General features: G+C 37.0%; 1 protein-coding gene across 1 annotated transcript in view; it reads right to left on the minus strand.

The window, feature by feature from the left end:
* Positions 1 to 14,328: 14,328 nt before the first annotated feature.
* The window catches only part of LOC126367526 (integrin alpha-IIb-like), a 363,625-nt gene continuing 360,435 nt past the window's right edge, over positions 14,329 to 17,518 (minus strand). The window contains exon 26 of the transcript XR_007566500.1: positions 14,329 to 14,397. The gene's annotated coding sequence lies outside the window, so the exon portion shown is untranslated. The remainder of the gene's footprint in view (positions 14,398 to 17,518) is intronic.

A 17,518-nucleotide genomic window follows, 5' to 3' on the forward strand; every position in this document is an offset into this window, starting at 1 on the left:
TTTAGCTTCCAGATTTTCTATTGTCGAAAACTCGAATATACATCCAGAGCAGAATTAAATATTAAGAGAAAGTTTGTAACAATTCCCACAAAACTGGGGCTAACTGAAAGTAGCTAACACAACCGCAGCTATAAATCCTCCAAACACTTCGAGGTTCTATTTTAATGTACTTGTTTAATGCTGAAAATCCTCTTTTTATACATCAGATAAAGGACGGAGCTTTACTTGTTTCAGTGTATTTCCGGTTGTTATAAAAACATTCTGCATATTGGGAAATTTTCCCTCCTAAAATTCCCATTTGAACAACTTTCTAGATAAAATAACAAATTTCAACCGACACTTAGATGTAGTCCTATTACATGTAATTTCCGTTCTTTATTATACGTATTAACCGTAAAAACAACCTCCACCGACCCGCAGTGGAGCAGCGTGGAGGAGTACGCTCCATACCCCCTCCGGTTGATTGATGGGAGGCCTGTGCCCAGCAGTGGGATGTATATAGGCTGTTTATGTTATGTTATACGTATTATGTACAAGAAAGAATCTAAAGTGGACCTAGTTCTCTATCGAATTATGGCTACTTTATCTGTCTTCTGAAATCCTGAGGTTTACTGTCTGATAAAGCCAATGTTAGTTAATAAGCTGCTTAGGATATTTACGTTAGGCTTAGCGAATTGTGACGTCAATTCGCTGGACGTGTTAATCCACCGTATGTCCTGTTAGATAATGCCGTGGTGCAGTTCAACACAAGTGTATAGAAACACCCACCCACGCACACTCACATAGTATTATTGTGAGTATAATGTGCATTGACCGCTCTCATCTCAATTCATTCCAGTCGACCCGACTATTTTAATTAAAACCAGTCAACACCGGACTGAATTGGTTTGTACTGGATCTAACTGGACTAAAGCGTCTGACGGAATTTAACATGGCTGTAAAGTTTTACAACGTAAATAATTACGGTGGTGAAATATTGGGTCTTGCCATTTGCAAGTCTAAGTGGGGCCGTCGGCAGTGCTTAGCTTATCTGTAAACTGAATGTTTTGCTACTGTATGAAATGAAAACAGATGTTAGTTTACTTAGTTGGCTGACCTTATTGGTTGATAGAGCATTAAAATACCTTTTAGAACCCCACAATAAATGAGAACCAAACTAATCCTTTGATTTATTGACAAACTAATTTTCGTAAATCATAGGGTGCTTCTTTATCGGCGAGCATTCGCTTGTAATCCTACGGAACACACTTTAGAAATCGTTGGTTTATTGAATAAATATAAAATATTTGGCGGATTGGGCCCAATTAAATTGTGATAACCGAAAATATTTTAATTACTTACCTTTATCGTATCGACTAATTAACCCAGTTTACAATCCGACTATTTCATAACGTTATGAGTTCCCATCGTTTAGTTGCAGCGTGGTGCTATCGTCGCAAATTACCGTATTAGGGGTATACGGAAGCATTTGCTGGGTAATGATAATAGCCAGAGGGTCTTCTGGGTGTATGTTGTAATATTCATGCATGGTATCATGCGCAGATGTGACGCGTCCTTAGAAGAAGCACGACCCTGTTTATTTGTTCTTAATAATAAATGCTGGCTCGCGAATGGGTTTATTTATGGTTTTGCGGTGGGAGAGACCTCAGCGTACCCTTCATTCATATGCATTGGTATTGTGAGTCTTCTTCCAGTATGTCCAGTAAATTCCCAATATATTTCAATATCCAAACTAACATCCTCCAGCAGCCACTTGACCAGGTAGTCCTAGAAATAGCCTTTTTATATAGTATCGGGCACACGCCATCTATCTATTATTGCTTGGAAAGTCGCAAAGTATAAAAGAAATACAGAGTAATGTATACAGAGAAAGTCAATGGTTGCGAATCGATAGGCTAGAACTTTATATTAATTAAACCGAGATTGCGCTGTTTTTGGGCTATCATTAAATACTAATAATTTAATACTAATAAAAAATCCCAAAACGGATCCTTTTCCAACCTAAGTCGCAACCTATAGTTGATACGGCATTACAATGTCTAGTATATACTTTAGTTCTTATAAGTAGATCAAAAGTATATTGATGCTGATTCCAACTACCAACTTACTTTATTTGACAGGACTAAAACTAGTTAGTTCTATTTTTTCTTGCACTTATTGTAAGTAAACGACGGCATTAGTTTAATTAAGAACTGTCAAACTATAATTTGGTTAAGTTTGTATGTGTGCATTTTGGAGTAAGACTTACAATTTAAAATGGCATATGATGTTTGTAGTATGTAGAAGAAAAAGAGGCAAATATTGAGTTATTGAGGACAGAAGAGGCAAGAATTTATTAAAAACATCATAGAAGCGAAGTTACAAGGAAAGAGAGGAAGAGGAAGACCAATAAGATCTTACAAGGAATAGTTTTTGTTTACTTTATCTCGCCATGAGAACACTTTACAGCCACTTCTGATATTGTATTTGTAATATTAATTTTATTATAAAAGTAAAGTAGGTACTTATATGAGATAAGTACGCTTATAGTCCGCGTAGGATGTACAAGTGTAACAGTAATCCGTTCATCGAGAAATCTTCAGGATATGAGGAAACAGATAATGTATTGATTTATGTATTTACTGCCGACAACGGCAGAAGACGAATTAATTGTTTAGGCGTGTTGGATTAGCCGCTTTTATTAACTACGTTATAAATAGAAAAGACGTTTATTATGTTCGGAATATAGTCACTTACGGTCTGGTAGGGTAACATGCGCAAGATAATACAATTCTGTCACGGTCTTTTTATCGATTCTGCCGATATAATTATGTCGTTTTGTCGATTGGTGCTAATATGTGAATTCAAATAAGTCACGTCGTTCTGTCCATGTTAAGGAAAAAACAACTTATCGATTTCGACAAAATTTATTTACATAACATAACATACTAATACTTAAATACAGCCTATATACGTCGCACTGCTGGGCACAGGCCTCCCCTCAATCAACCGGAGGGGTTATGGAGCATACTCCACCACGCTGCTCCAATGCGGGTTAGTGGAGGTGTTTTTACGGCTAATAGCTAAATAATTATTACACACGCACGTTTAGCCGTTGGTCCCAACGGCTTAACGTGCACGTTGAAGCGCGTTCCGTCCGAAGCACGGAATCATACTTTTTTGGACAATCAGGTGATTCAAGCCTGAAAAGTCCTTACCAAACAAATAATTAATTTATTAAAAAAAAAAAGATTTAATCGATCGATAATTTTATCACGTTGCGCATGTTAGCCCTGCTGCCCCTGCTGGTCACTATAAACATGGGTGTATGTACCTATGGATAGATAAAAGAAAATTTTATAAACTAAGTACGCTGTTTTCGATTAATGCAGTCTGTCTGTGTTACAAAATTCAATGCGAAATTTTATTCAGGGGGTTTTTTGCGCAAGAAATAATAAATAGCAGAAGAATAGAATGCATTTTTTTATAAGAAAACCAATTCAAAACCACAGGCAAAACGTTGTTCCCATTTATAAAGTTTTCTTTTCGTAGTCTTTCTTGTTTATCAAGCTGATGCCTAGATTTTCACTTTAAGTGGCTTAAAGAATATTGAGAAGATATTCTCACATTCTAATTGTATAGCCATTGCTGAGAAAGTTTTAACAAATCTGATTAGCGTGGGAAGGGATCCTTCCCACCTTTGGACGGGACGCTCACACTTGTTCATACCTGGTCTCATGAATGAAGATGTTTTGCATGTATTGACGGTACTTGAGTAATAGTGTGTCTCAAGATTCTGTACGAATAGTTCGATTACAATCGGGAGTTTGGAATAGTGTTTCTACAATAAGCTGGATTTGTTCCATAGTTCCAGAGAGAATACTAGATACTTGCTTATATCTTCAGTGCTATTTATGTTTATGTGAAGTGGATGACATTTTTATCTTTTAGGAGTTTCAAAAAGATATTGATTGCCAAATAAAAGTTGGACTGAAGAAAACTTTAAAAACGAAAAAAATAATAATAATATTTTATTTCCAATAACATATTAGATTACTATATATAATACATATATTCAGAAGGTGTGGGAGTTTCCCAGTAAATATAAAATATGTGGCGTGAGCCTCCGCTCTTCTTACTAAAGGAAATAATACTAGGTAATATTTAGAGTTCAATAACAAAAATTTATTCACTAAGTACCATAAAATATTTCCCTACGTAAGTCTCTCGTATTTTATTTACTAAGTACCTACTTTCCGAAATAATTTGTTCTGGAATTGTAGGTACAAACGACCCAAAGGAAATTAATTTAGTTTGTCAATCAATTGCTTTAGGTAGAAAGCTATTGAAATTGAAATCTGTTGGTTCGTGCGACAGGTATTGAAACATGTCTAAGCTAACATGAAATCAACATTTGTACGCCTCTGCAGTGAATAAGCGAGTTTGTCTCTAAATCATAATATTAATTTTGAGGCATCAAACCTTGAAAGGCCTTTTCTCTTTGACTGTTGTATTTCAGCTTGCTACAACGTCCTTTTTCAAGAGCTCCTCGTTTATTGTCAACTGGCCTACTTGTTAGTTGTGACAGGGAACCATAGAATAAATAACAATACCCACATGCTATAGATGAATCTTCTTCTATCGTGTGGGTTGTGAGGTGGTTTACCAACGACATCAACCCAGGTGCCAGGGTTACTATTGAGCTGCCAAAGGCTCCTGACATGGCTAATGTAACGACTACTAACTTACATCAGTGAGTAGTAACCGGGACCAACCGCTTAATGTGCCTACCGAAGCACGGATCATCTTACTTTCGAATAATCAGGTGACCAGCCTGTAACGTCCTAACCAAACTAGGGATCACAAAATGATTTTTGTGATATGTCCCCACCGGGATGCGAACCTAGGACCTCCGGATCGTGAGCCCAACGCCCAACCACTGGACCACGGAGGCCGTTATTGGTAGGTTATAGATGATTGGTTGATTATATTTTTTATCCTAGCGATTTGTGTACCTACAATACCTACTACATAATTATACTTTTGTCAAGTTAAATATTTTGTCTTGGTAAACGTAAAGTCTAGATCTTTTGGCCCGGCTGCGGCCTTAAGACAGAGGCCAATCTACGTAATGGGCAATGGAGCGCCCATAATTCAGCGCGGCAGATGCGCCGTCCGCGGAGTGCCATATGATGCTTGCTAGTTCTGTTGTCTTACTACTTGATGTCGTAGTGTTAGCACTGAATAGCACTGAATGCTATTTCAAACACATCGACTGTTTCAAATAGACCTTTTTGTGCTGCAGTCTTGGTGACTCGGATTGTCCGTGTGTGGCATCTGCAAGTAGGTAATGGGAGCGGTTACCTATTATACTTAATGTCAATGCTATGGTGACGCCTCCTAGTTCTGATATCCTGGTATTTGTACTGTTACCGCAGCATGTATGAATAGGTATTTTTATTTATTTTTCTACTCCTCTACTTTAATCTGGCATTTAAATAACCAAAAAGTCTAATATAAGTACATACATAATTAAACTCTTTGAAAAAGTGTACGCTCTATGGCCTATAAAAGCATTGTTTACAAAGTGTAACTGTACTATAATGTCGCCAAAAAAGCATTGTTGTTGTTTTTTTTTTTTGACCTGGAAACTGGCACCTTTACTTTGTTTGGTGCCATAGATATACTATAAAAAAAAAGTATACATTTGCCGCCATTTTCCCGCGCGTTGGAAAATAAATTGGAAAATTTTTGTGTTTCGTTTCAAAACACTAAAAAGTATAAAATAAAAAGGAAAAATGGATGAAGAACTATTGAATTCTACACCAAAATTACGTCGTCGTAGAAAAAGTATTGTATGCAACGTTGTATAACTAGGTCAAAAAATGCTCGTGGCGTCTCTTATTGCGATGTTCGCCAAGGCTCACATCGCAACTCACGCCACTCGCATTTTTTGACCCTTCTTATACAACTGTTGCATAAAATACTATAATGGTGTTTTCTCTTCAATTTTACTCTACCGTGTGACAAATCACCTGTTCAAATATCAGATACTTCGTACTTACATTAAGGTACCATGTTTGGTGATCTTGAGTCTTTCTTGAGTTTATTTATGAAAAAAGTAAACATTAGATAATGCGACACAATAGTGTTGGAACTCAGTCTAGCGCTACAGACACATACATATTGAATTTTGCACAGCATTCGAAATAAAGCAGCTTTGCATTAAACCTCGTTTGGAATTTGAAATAAGGCAGCCCCTTGTTGAGCGCAGAGCATCTCAATTCAGCGAGGAAGCGCACCGTCTCGTACCAGACGTCTTAGGAATCTCACGACGATCAAACTACTGCACTTATTGAATTTGTTTTTTATCTTTTTGTACCTTTACTGACGACAAACTAAATAGGTATGCAAGTGCAATAATGCTGGCTGCTACGAATTGAATAGGCTACATGACAACCTAGAGATATTTTTTACGAAACGTCAAAACGAGAGTTTTCTTTCGAGATTATGGAAATACTGTGACGTCATCAATAAAAGCGGTCAAACGTCGTAATCATTGTTCCTTAATTCATAAATAAGTCGAAAATTAAATGAGATTTTTTGATCATCTTAGACTGGCTTCTATTTCTAGATTAGCATTTTATGATTTAACCAGTTAAATATCCTATTTTCTAATAAAGAAATTCAAAATGTCTACTTGAACATTTAAAAAGCGGAAATGGGAGTCGTGTCACGCGCCCGTCCATGTGCGGTCTGCGACACGGACGCCTTCCAGATTTTTTTGAAAAATGAACGCGACGTTCGTGACTCTACAATTTTCGGCCAGTTTACTCAGTTTTTTATCGACCATGAAGGTTGGAATTTCCACGCAGAATAACGAAACTCTTTTATTGAAACTAGTACCTTCGCATAGCCGCTCGCGCGCATTAGAAACTTTTTAGGTACCTCTTTTTTTGGTAGTAAGCATGCTCTACCAAAAAGAGGTATCTAATATAATCGAAGTCTTTACGAAAAAAGTTGCAGGAGGAGGGCTAGTCTTCCTTTACTTCGGTCGCGTGTGTTGTGAACTTGTGATCATCCGGATCAATTCAGTTTTTATTTTCTTTTGTCATCATAAAATATTTGTGATATTAAATTGGTAAGTATTTGGTAGAGGGATTTCGTTTCCATTTGAAAAATACGATCCATTGGCGTTTTATAGCTCAATACGTATCATTGAACACTAAACTAAGATCATAAAATATATTTTTTAAGACAGCAGTTTTACCGTACTCAACTTAGAACCAGTGATGTGCTATTCCTGGGAATGTTCCCAGCAGTAAAAAGGCGCAAAAATTGTGTGAAATGAACTAACCTAACCTAACCTTTAGGTAGATAAGGCCAGAGTACAAGAAAGAACAATTTGAAAAAGAAAAGTAACTAGTGTCCTTTCTATTAAAGAGGTGGTATTAAGGAGGTTTGGGTGGCTTCGGTCGGTGTCTGTCCGAATGTCTGTCTATGTTTATTATTATTATTATTGTATGTCTTTTTCATATCTCGGGCCTATGGAGGCCCGGACTTTTGGAAGACGTGCGTGGGGCCGAAGCCAACACGTAGAGGCCCCATAAGACAGTTTAATCTAAATGTGGTGTGACACCAACCGGCGATTATCCCTGTATGCACTATGGGAGTGCACCCAAAGACAATCCCCGGTTCGTGTAGGACTATTGCAGATTATGGGAACAAAGGGAACTGGGCTATTGGGTTGGGGGTTAGTGGACCGGGATACTGGAGCTATGGGGGACTATGGCGCCTGCTCGACCAATGTTGCTAAACATGGATAAATGAGCAGGCGGTGACTCGCCACTCACTGGATGGGCCACCTATCTAGCCGACGTGACTGGACGGCAAGGCAGCAACATGGTTGTGAGTAGCTCAGGGTGTCGAGAGGTGTACACCGCTTTCTGCGAGGCGGTTTACCCGCCTCACGAACTCGCGACTTATGTATCTTTCACTTCCACCCTGCGAGCGTATAGCTCTAACGCCCCACTCTGGCCGGCCAATGAAGGCAAGCCAGAGGTGAGAGTCCTGCGGCCCCCGCTGGGGTCCACTCCGGCCGGCCAGTTAAGGCAAGCCGGAGACGGAGGGCCTGACCGACTCTCGGGGGATCTCAGCTCCGTGGTGTCGTCACTCACCAACAGCTTGCCACAAGCTGGCCTGCGGAGACTGACTGCACTGTTGAATTCACCAGGTTCACTGATGAATTCACCAGGGGTCGATGGGTTCGTCACATCCCGACGCCTGGCTAATAATAATTATTATTATGTGTCCATGTAGACACAAATTTTCCATTTCCATCCATTTTCAGTTTTCCAGGTTTATTATTTTTTCTGTCAACTTGCCCCGCGTGCCCTGATACCTGTACGCGAGAGGGGCTGATGCCACGGAGGATGCTGTCCGAATGGCGGAATACTGGGCTGAAAAAATCTGAATGCCATCGAAACGACAACAAGAAGAAGCAAAACTTAGTATGTATATAGGTGTTATCTTTGGAATCGTTGACCCCTGCAATTACGAAGAAAATATTTTTTTTATCTTTAGATCAAAGAGATATTTGATAAAATTTTGGCGTCCGAAAAGGGTTTTCAGTAGAAAGCAGAAAAAGGCAAAGGTAAACGTCCAGAATTTCACCTTTCACTGCTTCCACGCCGAACCGTCAGAAAGTATTTTAAGTTAGTCACTTATCAGTCTGATACCCTTTTTTACGTGACTTATTATATTTTTGCCGCATATGGCATTAACTATTTGGCCGGACAAAAGGGGTGCGCTGAGGTCTCTCATCCGGAATCTGACATTCTGACGTTTTTATGTTTCATAAATAAACGATATATTATTTTTTATATTTTCAACCTTTCAAAAATTCCTAAAGTTATTGACGCTCAAGTTACCCAAAAAAAGAATGTTATTCACAGTTGGAACACTACTTTTATTGGACTTACAAAATCTGTTTTCCATTTGGTACAAGCACCAAGAATGTAGGAACTAGTTGTTTGGACACCGCTTAAAGTTTGTTTAGTTTGTAGGAAACGCTTTTAAGATTTCATTTATCATGAAAGCTTTCCGAAAGACTGATAGTTGGGAGTTGTCGCGTCGTAAAACGGAAGTATAAACCTAGTATAAACTATTCCGCTTCACTTACAAAGTTAGGAAAATAGTCAAATTTTCCTGAAGCCTTCGCTTCGGGAAATCCGCAATGTCGTAGTGTTTGTTTTAGCTTGTTAAAACTGCCACGTTTCCACAGTAAATAGCAAAAACCACAGCGTCCGTATCTGACGCAAAATTTTGTAGATTTTTAACAAAAAAATATATTTGTTTTTCTACTGTTTCGAGGGCTGGCCCTTGTAATGTGTTAATTTGTATTACTTCCACGTTTTCAACTTTTGGGTTCAATGTTTTGGAAGTTCGACACGTGATAGTCCTTATTAGGGTGCGGTATGGAATTAGTAGGATGAAAAAGGAAAGCCATTGTCCAAGGGGCTAGGGCAACTGTAGACAAAAGGAGAATGGGCGAATCTGGTCCAAGAACCTCCACTGATGAGACTTATATGTAATGAAAGCTTATGCTTTCCCTATGAATCTGGCAAAGTTCTATCAGATTCTGTCCCGGGGTTCTTTTTTACGGCCATGTTTGTCCTGGCTAAAAATGTGATAAAATACAGTGGGAGCTAAAATCGGCTCAATATTTGTTGCTGGATAACTAAGTCTACATAAATAATTATGTATCATATTGTATATCATTTTAAAGAGGATCTTTTCCAGAATCCGAAACATAAAAAAAAACAAAAAAATCTTTATGTAAGCGAATTATACTCAATTTACATCTGCAGCGCCATTGTTTCTCGGTAGCTAAGTTCAAGTTTCATGCCTTTTACCCCTTCCAAAAGTATCTTACCGATTTTTTTTTTATATTGCTTCCGGAATTTGATCTGAGTGATAATAACAAGAAAAATAAATAGACACCTCTCCGATAGACCGCCTAAGCTATTGCCTATTGCAAGAAATCGTCATCATTAGCAAGTCATTACGGTATTGCATATAAGCTTATCAGCAACTTGGAACTTGGTCCAATACGTTTGTTGTACCATACGGCATTGTTTATAATACAAGCTATAAGCCTGGATTAATAAAACAAGATTGTGGTGAAAGAAAACATACTACATTTCCGTCCTGCCGCATTCTAATCATGTTACGTCTGTTGGATTATAATGACTAGCCTTTGAGTACGTTATCTTGCAATAGGTCCATAGCTTACGCGGCCTCTATCGGAATGGTATCTATTTTATTTCTTGTTGTTGTCACTTGTCAGGTTAAGAATGCAATATCAGAAGAAGGAAAAAATGATTGGGCTTCTTTGGAAAGGTTGGAAGGCGCGAAACCCGTACGTAGCTGCTGAGAAAAATGGTGCTACGGACGTGAGTTGGCTAAAAGTCGTTTACATAATGCATTTTTTTTATTTGTTTTTCTGATTCTGATAACCTTTCCCTTTAAAATTGATATACATTATGATATATAATTATGTATATAGACTTAGTTAAATAGTTTTTCGACAACAAATCCTGAGGTGATTTTGCAGTCCACTACTGTACACTCAGGACAAACATGGCCGTAAAAAAACCCTAGGACAGAGTTTGATAGAACTTTGCCGGAATCATAGGACAAGTATAAGCTATCATTACATGCAAGTCTCACCAGTGGAGGTTCTTGGACCAAGTTCCAAGTTGCTGATAAGCTTATATGCAATACCGTAATGGCTTGCTAATGATGACGATTTCTTGCAATAGGCGATAGCTTAGGCGGTCTCTATCGGAGAGGTGTCTATTTATTTTTCTTGTTATTATCACTCAGATACAAATTACGGAAGCAATATAAAAAAAAATCGGTAAGATACTTTTGGAAGGGGTAAAAGGCGTGAAACTTGAACTTAGCTACCGAGAAACAATGGCGCTGCAGATGTAAATTGAGTATAATTCGCTTACATAAAGATTTTTTTTTTGTTTTTTTTTTATGTTTCGGATTCTGGATCCTCTTCAAAATGATATACAATATGATACATAATTATTTATGTAGACTTAGTTATCCAGCAACAAATCTTGAGTCGATTTTAGCTCCCACTGTATTTTATCACATTTTTAGCCAGGACAAACATGGCTGTAAAAAAAGAACCCCGGGACAGAATCTAATAGAACTTTGCCAGATTCATAGGGAAAGCATACGCTTTCATTACATATAAGTCTCATCAGTGGAGGTTCTTGGACCAAGTTTCATACAAAAGTGCCCATTGTCATTTTGGTTGAAATATTTGTTCGACAACAAAATGCCTAATATTCATCTACACGTACGGTCACGAGTGCTAATATGTATAAACTTTGAAACCATGTCGCATTAACTTTTTTGACAAATTAATCCGTAAGTCTCATTAAATGTCAAAATGTGATAGTGCGACAGGGTTCTAAAGTGGGTACATCATATTGCTCATGACTGTACTCCGCTTTTGTCGCGCTGAGCATAATTAGTACAGAAAATGTGAACATCATTATAGACGACGATACGGCTCACCTTTCACGTTGGTCTCACACTCACACACACTGCGATGGATGTACCTCTGACTATCTTGGGATATAGACGTGAACTTATTTTATGTTATGTAATGTGTACAGTTACCTTGTACCTTTACACTTACGCATATCACAGGATTACTTGGAACAGTGACAGCATTATCTGCGCGTACTCATGTTGGAAACTTTTCCGTAGATACACGATACCGAGCAAACCGTGTGGTTTCAACTAATTTAACCTGGAATCGGGTTTGTTTGCTGTTAATAAACTGGTTAAACGGTTTGACCTAGTTGAACTGAAGTCCACTTCGATGGTACTTGTAGTACTTGCCTAGCTTTACACCGGATTTTGCTTCCAGTTTTTTCCAGGATATCGGGAATATATTTTAGCTTTCAGCAATGAAAAGCCTACCTTTTTGCATGACCTATACAAAAGCCTACGTCTCTTGAGCGTTTTATATTTTACGAAATTATGAATTGAATTATGGTACTTAGATTTAAATGCTCAAAACTATTTAGTAATTTGTGGCTCAAAAATTAAATAAAATCCATTTTTTATGCAAATATCTCGTATATAATAAGTACATTATATTATAAAGATGTTTTTGGAGAAAGAAATAACGAAATTGCATCTTGAAGTAAGTGCAATCTAAAAATGTAAATTCAGCTCAGAAGCCCCACAAACTATATACCTTCATGCTGATTCAATACTGTTCAAAGTCTTCCATTATGCATGCCAAAGATAATATGCTTTTAACTTTCTATTTAAATGGCTGGAGATCGCCGCTTTGTTTAATATTGCAAAAGTTTTTATGCCCCGAGGTGCTTTCCGAACTTTTATTTCATGGCGCACAGGTGAATCTGGTTATTACGTTATAAACGAATTTATATACAGTTTCTAGCTACCTTTTTCTTCATAGCCTTATGGTTTATCAATAAAAATAAATAGAGAAAAAGGTAACAAGAAGCGTTGGGGTAAATAACATTCTGGACTATAAAATGCAATGCTTGTTGGTTAGTTCGAGCCTCCAATGATGGTGGTTAGATTTGTTGGAAATGTTAGATTATGATGTAGAGTTTTAAAAATTACAGCCTCCTTTTTTGAAGTCGGCTAAAAAGCATAAACAAGTAGCTAACATGGTAATCTTAAATAATACAATAAGCAATAAGTACTTAAATTTCCTGGTTTACACAATAATTTATGTTTTTCTTTCATAAATATAACATTATAACCAAATTACCTACTGTTGATTTATTCTTGATCCTGTTATACTATGTACTCGTCTAATATGAGATGTCTGTCATGATTAGGTAAGATATTTTTGGTTACTTACTTATATTGTTTTATTTTTCCTGTCTTGTGCATTTCAATTTCCTTTGTAACCTTGTATGATTTAAAAATGTTAAGTATATTGTTTATTATGCCACAACATCCATGGTTCAGTGGTTGAGCGTTCTGCTCACGATCCGGAGGTGACGGGTTCAAATCCCTTTGGGGACAAAATCAAGTTTAGTTAAGACATTGCAGGCTGATCACCTGATTGTCCAGAAGCACAGATCATAACTCCAGAAGTAAGATGATCCGTGCTTCGGAAGGCACGTAAGTACGTAGTCGTTACTTGAGTAACGTCAGGGGCCTTTGGCGGACTAATAACAAGCCTGACACCAGGGTTGATGAGGTTGGCCATCCACCTCACAACCCACACGATAGAAGAAGATGCCATAGAGTTACAGCGGCTGCTAGTTGTGTTTGATTACTTGTGGCTCTGCTTATCCCATTAGGGATTACGGGCGTGAGTTTATGTATTTGTACGTAAATGGATAGTTTCCAAGGTCAAAGTTAAATTACGAAATTCTGATTACTAAATAAAGACAGTTCTAAAGGTGACAAAAAAACTTTTTTCTATTTCTGAATTTTTTTATGAATTTTAATAAAGAAAAAAAATAATAATAAGTGCGAAATTTTGTCACGTTTCCCTATGACGTCACAGGTTGCTTTTTCATACGAAGTCCGTACTTATATTAAGTAATTTCGTGTTTTGACGTTTAGTAAAAAGTAACTGATTTGACTAGTTGGAAACTATCCCATTATGCGGTAGATGTTGAATGTAATAAAAAGCTACAATCTACTCAAATGAGATACTTTTTACGAAACGTCAAAACGAAAGTTTTCTGTGGAGTTTGTATGGAAATACTGTCCTGTGACGTCATCAATAAAAGCGGTCAAACGTCGTATTCATTGTTACTTAATTCATAAATAAAATTCGAAAATTTGTCGAAAAGTAAAATGAGATCGATTTTTGATCATCATAGATTGGCTTCTATTTCTAGATTAGACTTTTTATAATTAACCTTTGACCCAGTTAAACACCCAAATGTGTTTTTTTTTAATTACTTACTTCTATGCTTCGTCTCACAATGGTCTTTTAAAATTTTCTCTGTCTCTCTCTCAATTTATATGTACTTATAGATATTGTCCATTAGATAGAGATAGTATCTGCTGACGTCAAAAGAAACGAAATTGGCTGTGTTTATCTAAGACATATCCGACGCAAAGGAAACTAGTTTAGTATATCAAAAACACTGGTATTGACAAAGTGGATATCGTATTAGAGAGAGATAGCTGTTCTAAATTTACCTACACCTACATATGTATATAAACAGTTCATATACGTACGGTCACGAGTTTTAATATGTATACACTTTGGTACCATGTGACATTAACTTTTTTGACAAATTGAACCGTAAATCTCACTAAATGTCAAATATGTTAGTGCGACAGAGTCCTAAAGTGGGTACATTATATTGCTCATGACTGTACCTAGAGAAAGCTCGGTTAGGTTTAGGTGCTTAGTTCATCTTGCGATGGTACCTCTGACTACTCCAATTGGGATATAGTCGTGAGCATATATGTTATATATACGTACATATAATTGTTACTAATAGGTTTCAATGTGGCGTGCTGCTATTGCTGACTCTAACGTGCTGCTTTACCATGTATCGACTGATAATCGAACCCGATCTCCAATCTTAAAAAGATTTATTTTACTATAATATTGTTTATAATTCGTTGAAAACTATAAAGCCCTGTACCCACTGGGCCCGCACCATGTATCCCTACTATTCTCTTCATATAGTTCAGTGGTTTTTTTTCTTTTTTTTATATCATGTATAAAGGCTGGAACCTAAACTAGGATACCCTGTATTATAGGATTCCAGGTCTCCACCTCCAGATCAGCAGTCTTAATGGGTAGCCATAATTACAACCTTGAAAGATTATTTATTATGTTCTAATTATGTTCTAATTATTATAATCAAAATAAATTGTAGACTTAGAATATATACATTTGGCAACGCTCTGTAGGGCATTGACGAACATTTTACGCAGTTTGTTGCCTAGTGGATAACTTATTATTTTTTAAATAAGTAAATCCATCATGCATTCCCAGTCCCTCGGGGAAGGGGTTATGCCAGACTAGTACTGACTAAAACCTCACTGTGTACCTTCGCGCGCCTTTTGAGGGTAAAAGAAAAGAAAGAAAGAAACATTTATTATTTACACGTACACGTTTACGCGTCCGCCAATCTTCCGCGAAACCATCGGTTGCCTAGTGGATACCTGGCTTAAATGTCATATCAATTTACGGAGTGGAACGAATTCCGTAAACACACTAACCAGATGTGCAACATTCAGTCTGTAGGTGTGGACATAATAATTCACGGTATGGCCGTATGGGGGCGTAATTAAATTATGTAGCGGACCGCCGGAAACGCAATTATCTGGGACCGGGTTATGTCTTGCTGTGTAGTGTGGGCTTGGATTACGAATAATGTTACCTATCGCAAAAAATAGTTAGGTTGTCTTAATATTTTGAAAACGACGAACTAAGTTGGGCTTTTAAGAAAAAATCGAAAGTTGAAGGTTGAACAATTTTTTTTAAATAGGTACTTCCCAAGTGTATTTAAATTCGGCTATACAGGATGTGAGAAACTGCAGTAGTTTTAGCGACGACACGTTCGACAAAAAATATATTTACGTAAATATAGATTCAAAGTGTAATTATGTAACCTAATGAATAATGATATTTTTGAGTTTTAATTATAAAAAAAAACATGCTGGAAGGAAATGTAAAGAGCAAAGTAAGTATGATTTTAACCCGAAACTCAATTGGACATAATAAAATCTACTTACTTACTTTGAAGTAATTTTCAGATGCCTCGTTTATCGTGTTCCTGCATGCAGTGGAGGCCCTAGCAAAATATTTAGGTAGTGCGAGACCTTAAAGTGGCGCCTCCTCAGCCCTTAAAAATACAAATTATTCGATTAGTTTACGGCCACCGAAATTTATCTATTTAAATCTTTTAAAAATGTTGTTTATGGCCACCCGGTATAAGTTTTATGTGGCCGCAATCTAACCCGATGAAGTTAGTTTGCGGTCAGGGTGAATCAGTCGGTTGATTTTGGCGCCCATTATTTCGGCGGTGGCATACCTCGCACGGCCCTAGGGCCGCCACTGCCTTCATACAACAGGCATAATAACACGCCAGTTTGGCACTTCTTACGGTCTAATGCATAATACGGCAGTATTCGCGCTTACGCCATAAACAATAAGTACTTAGATAAATAAATTATAGTACTTACATATACAAATGAATTCCGTTGGTTAGCTACTTTTCGTATTCCCTTTTATGTGTAAACTAACAGTATTTGGATCTATTTGTTGTCCATAAATAGAGAATTATTATTGGTGCCCGACCTGTAGCCCGCTGTCCAACCCACGCCATGGCCACTGAAACCTACCTCTAACGTCGATATTGTATGTCACCCAAAGGTGCAATTGTAACATGGTGGCTATGCGGTTGATATACCAATATTGTAATATCAACCGCATAGCACCACCACGCTACGGTGTGATATGCGGACTATTGAGGACGTGTTCGGTGGTAATGTCCATAATTATTTGAAAATTAACGACATGATGAATAAATTAATTTATAAGTACTATACAGGGTGTTAGTGACATTGTAAAGAATACTAAGGGGGAGGATTCAGACCATGATTCTGAGTTAATATCAAGTGGAATTTTCCTATTTGAAAATTCATGAATCATGACATTTCCACTTGATATCAACTCAGAATCATGGTCTGAATCATCCCTCACGTTTTTGTTACGATGCCACTAACATCCTGGATAATTTAAACAATTCGGGATGAACTTATATATATACATGCTGAAAACGAGTTAAATTTTAAGTTGGTAATGTGAATGTATAGAGTACAATCGTCGGACTTTAATTCCAAGAGTGGCTGCAAATGCAAACAGTCTCTTAGGATTATTCTGTATTAACAGATATAATAGTGTGTCAGGATCGAAGCAAATGGAATTCTATAGTCTCTGCTTACCCCTGTGGGAAATAGGCGTGAGTTTATGTATGTATGTAACAGATATAATAGGTGTGCGTTTTTGTGTAATACTTAGGTAAGTATGTATATTTATTTTAGTTAGTGTAATTCATATACATATTTTACTATTTCAATGGAGCTGCAGAAATAATTAAACATCGTGTAATTTATACATACTTATATAATTAAAACATGTTTACTAGTTCGCTAAGTTATGTACATATGTAATTATTGTATACAGACTTTGCAATGTTTATTGTTCAGAAGTGATGATTTGATTATGATTAATTACAGAGTAATAACCATTGTCTAAGCATTTAGTATGTTAATGAAGCCTTCAGAACTTGGTAAGGAACAAAACCAAGAAAGAATTTGACCATATTTCTCAAATAACTTTATGCCGTCATTTGCTTAGCCAAATTACTTACTAAATAGTTAATTAGCAGCTAAATTATTAGGTTATGAAAAGTTACTAATACATTTTAAATCTTTCATTTAAATATAAGGTACTTACTTAAATGTAGTAATTAATTATGGA

Source organism: Pectinophora gossypiella, chromosome 6 (assembly GCF_024362695.1).
Source record: "Pectinophora gossypiella chromosome 6, ilPecGoss1.1, whole genome shotgun sequence".
NCBI lineage: Eukaryota > Metazoa > Arthropoda > Insecta > Lepidoptera > Gelechiidae > Pectinophora > Pectinophora gossypiella.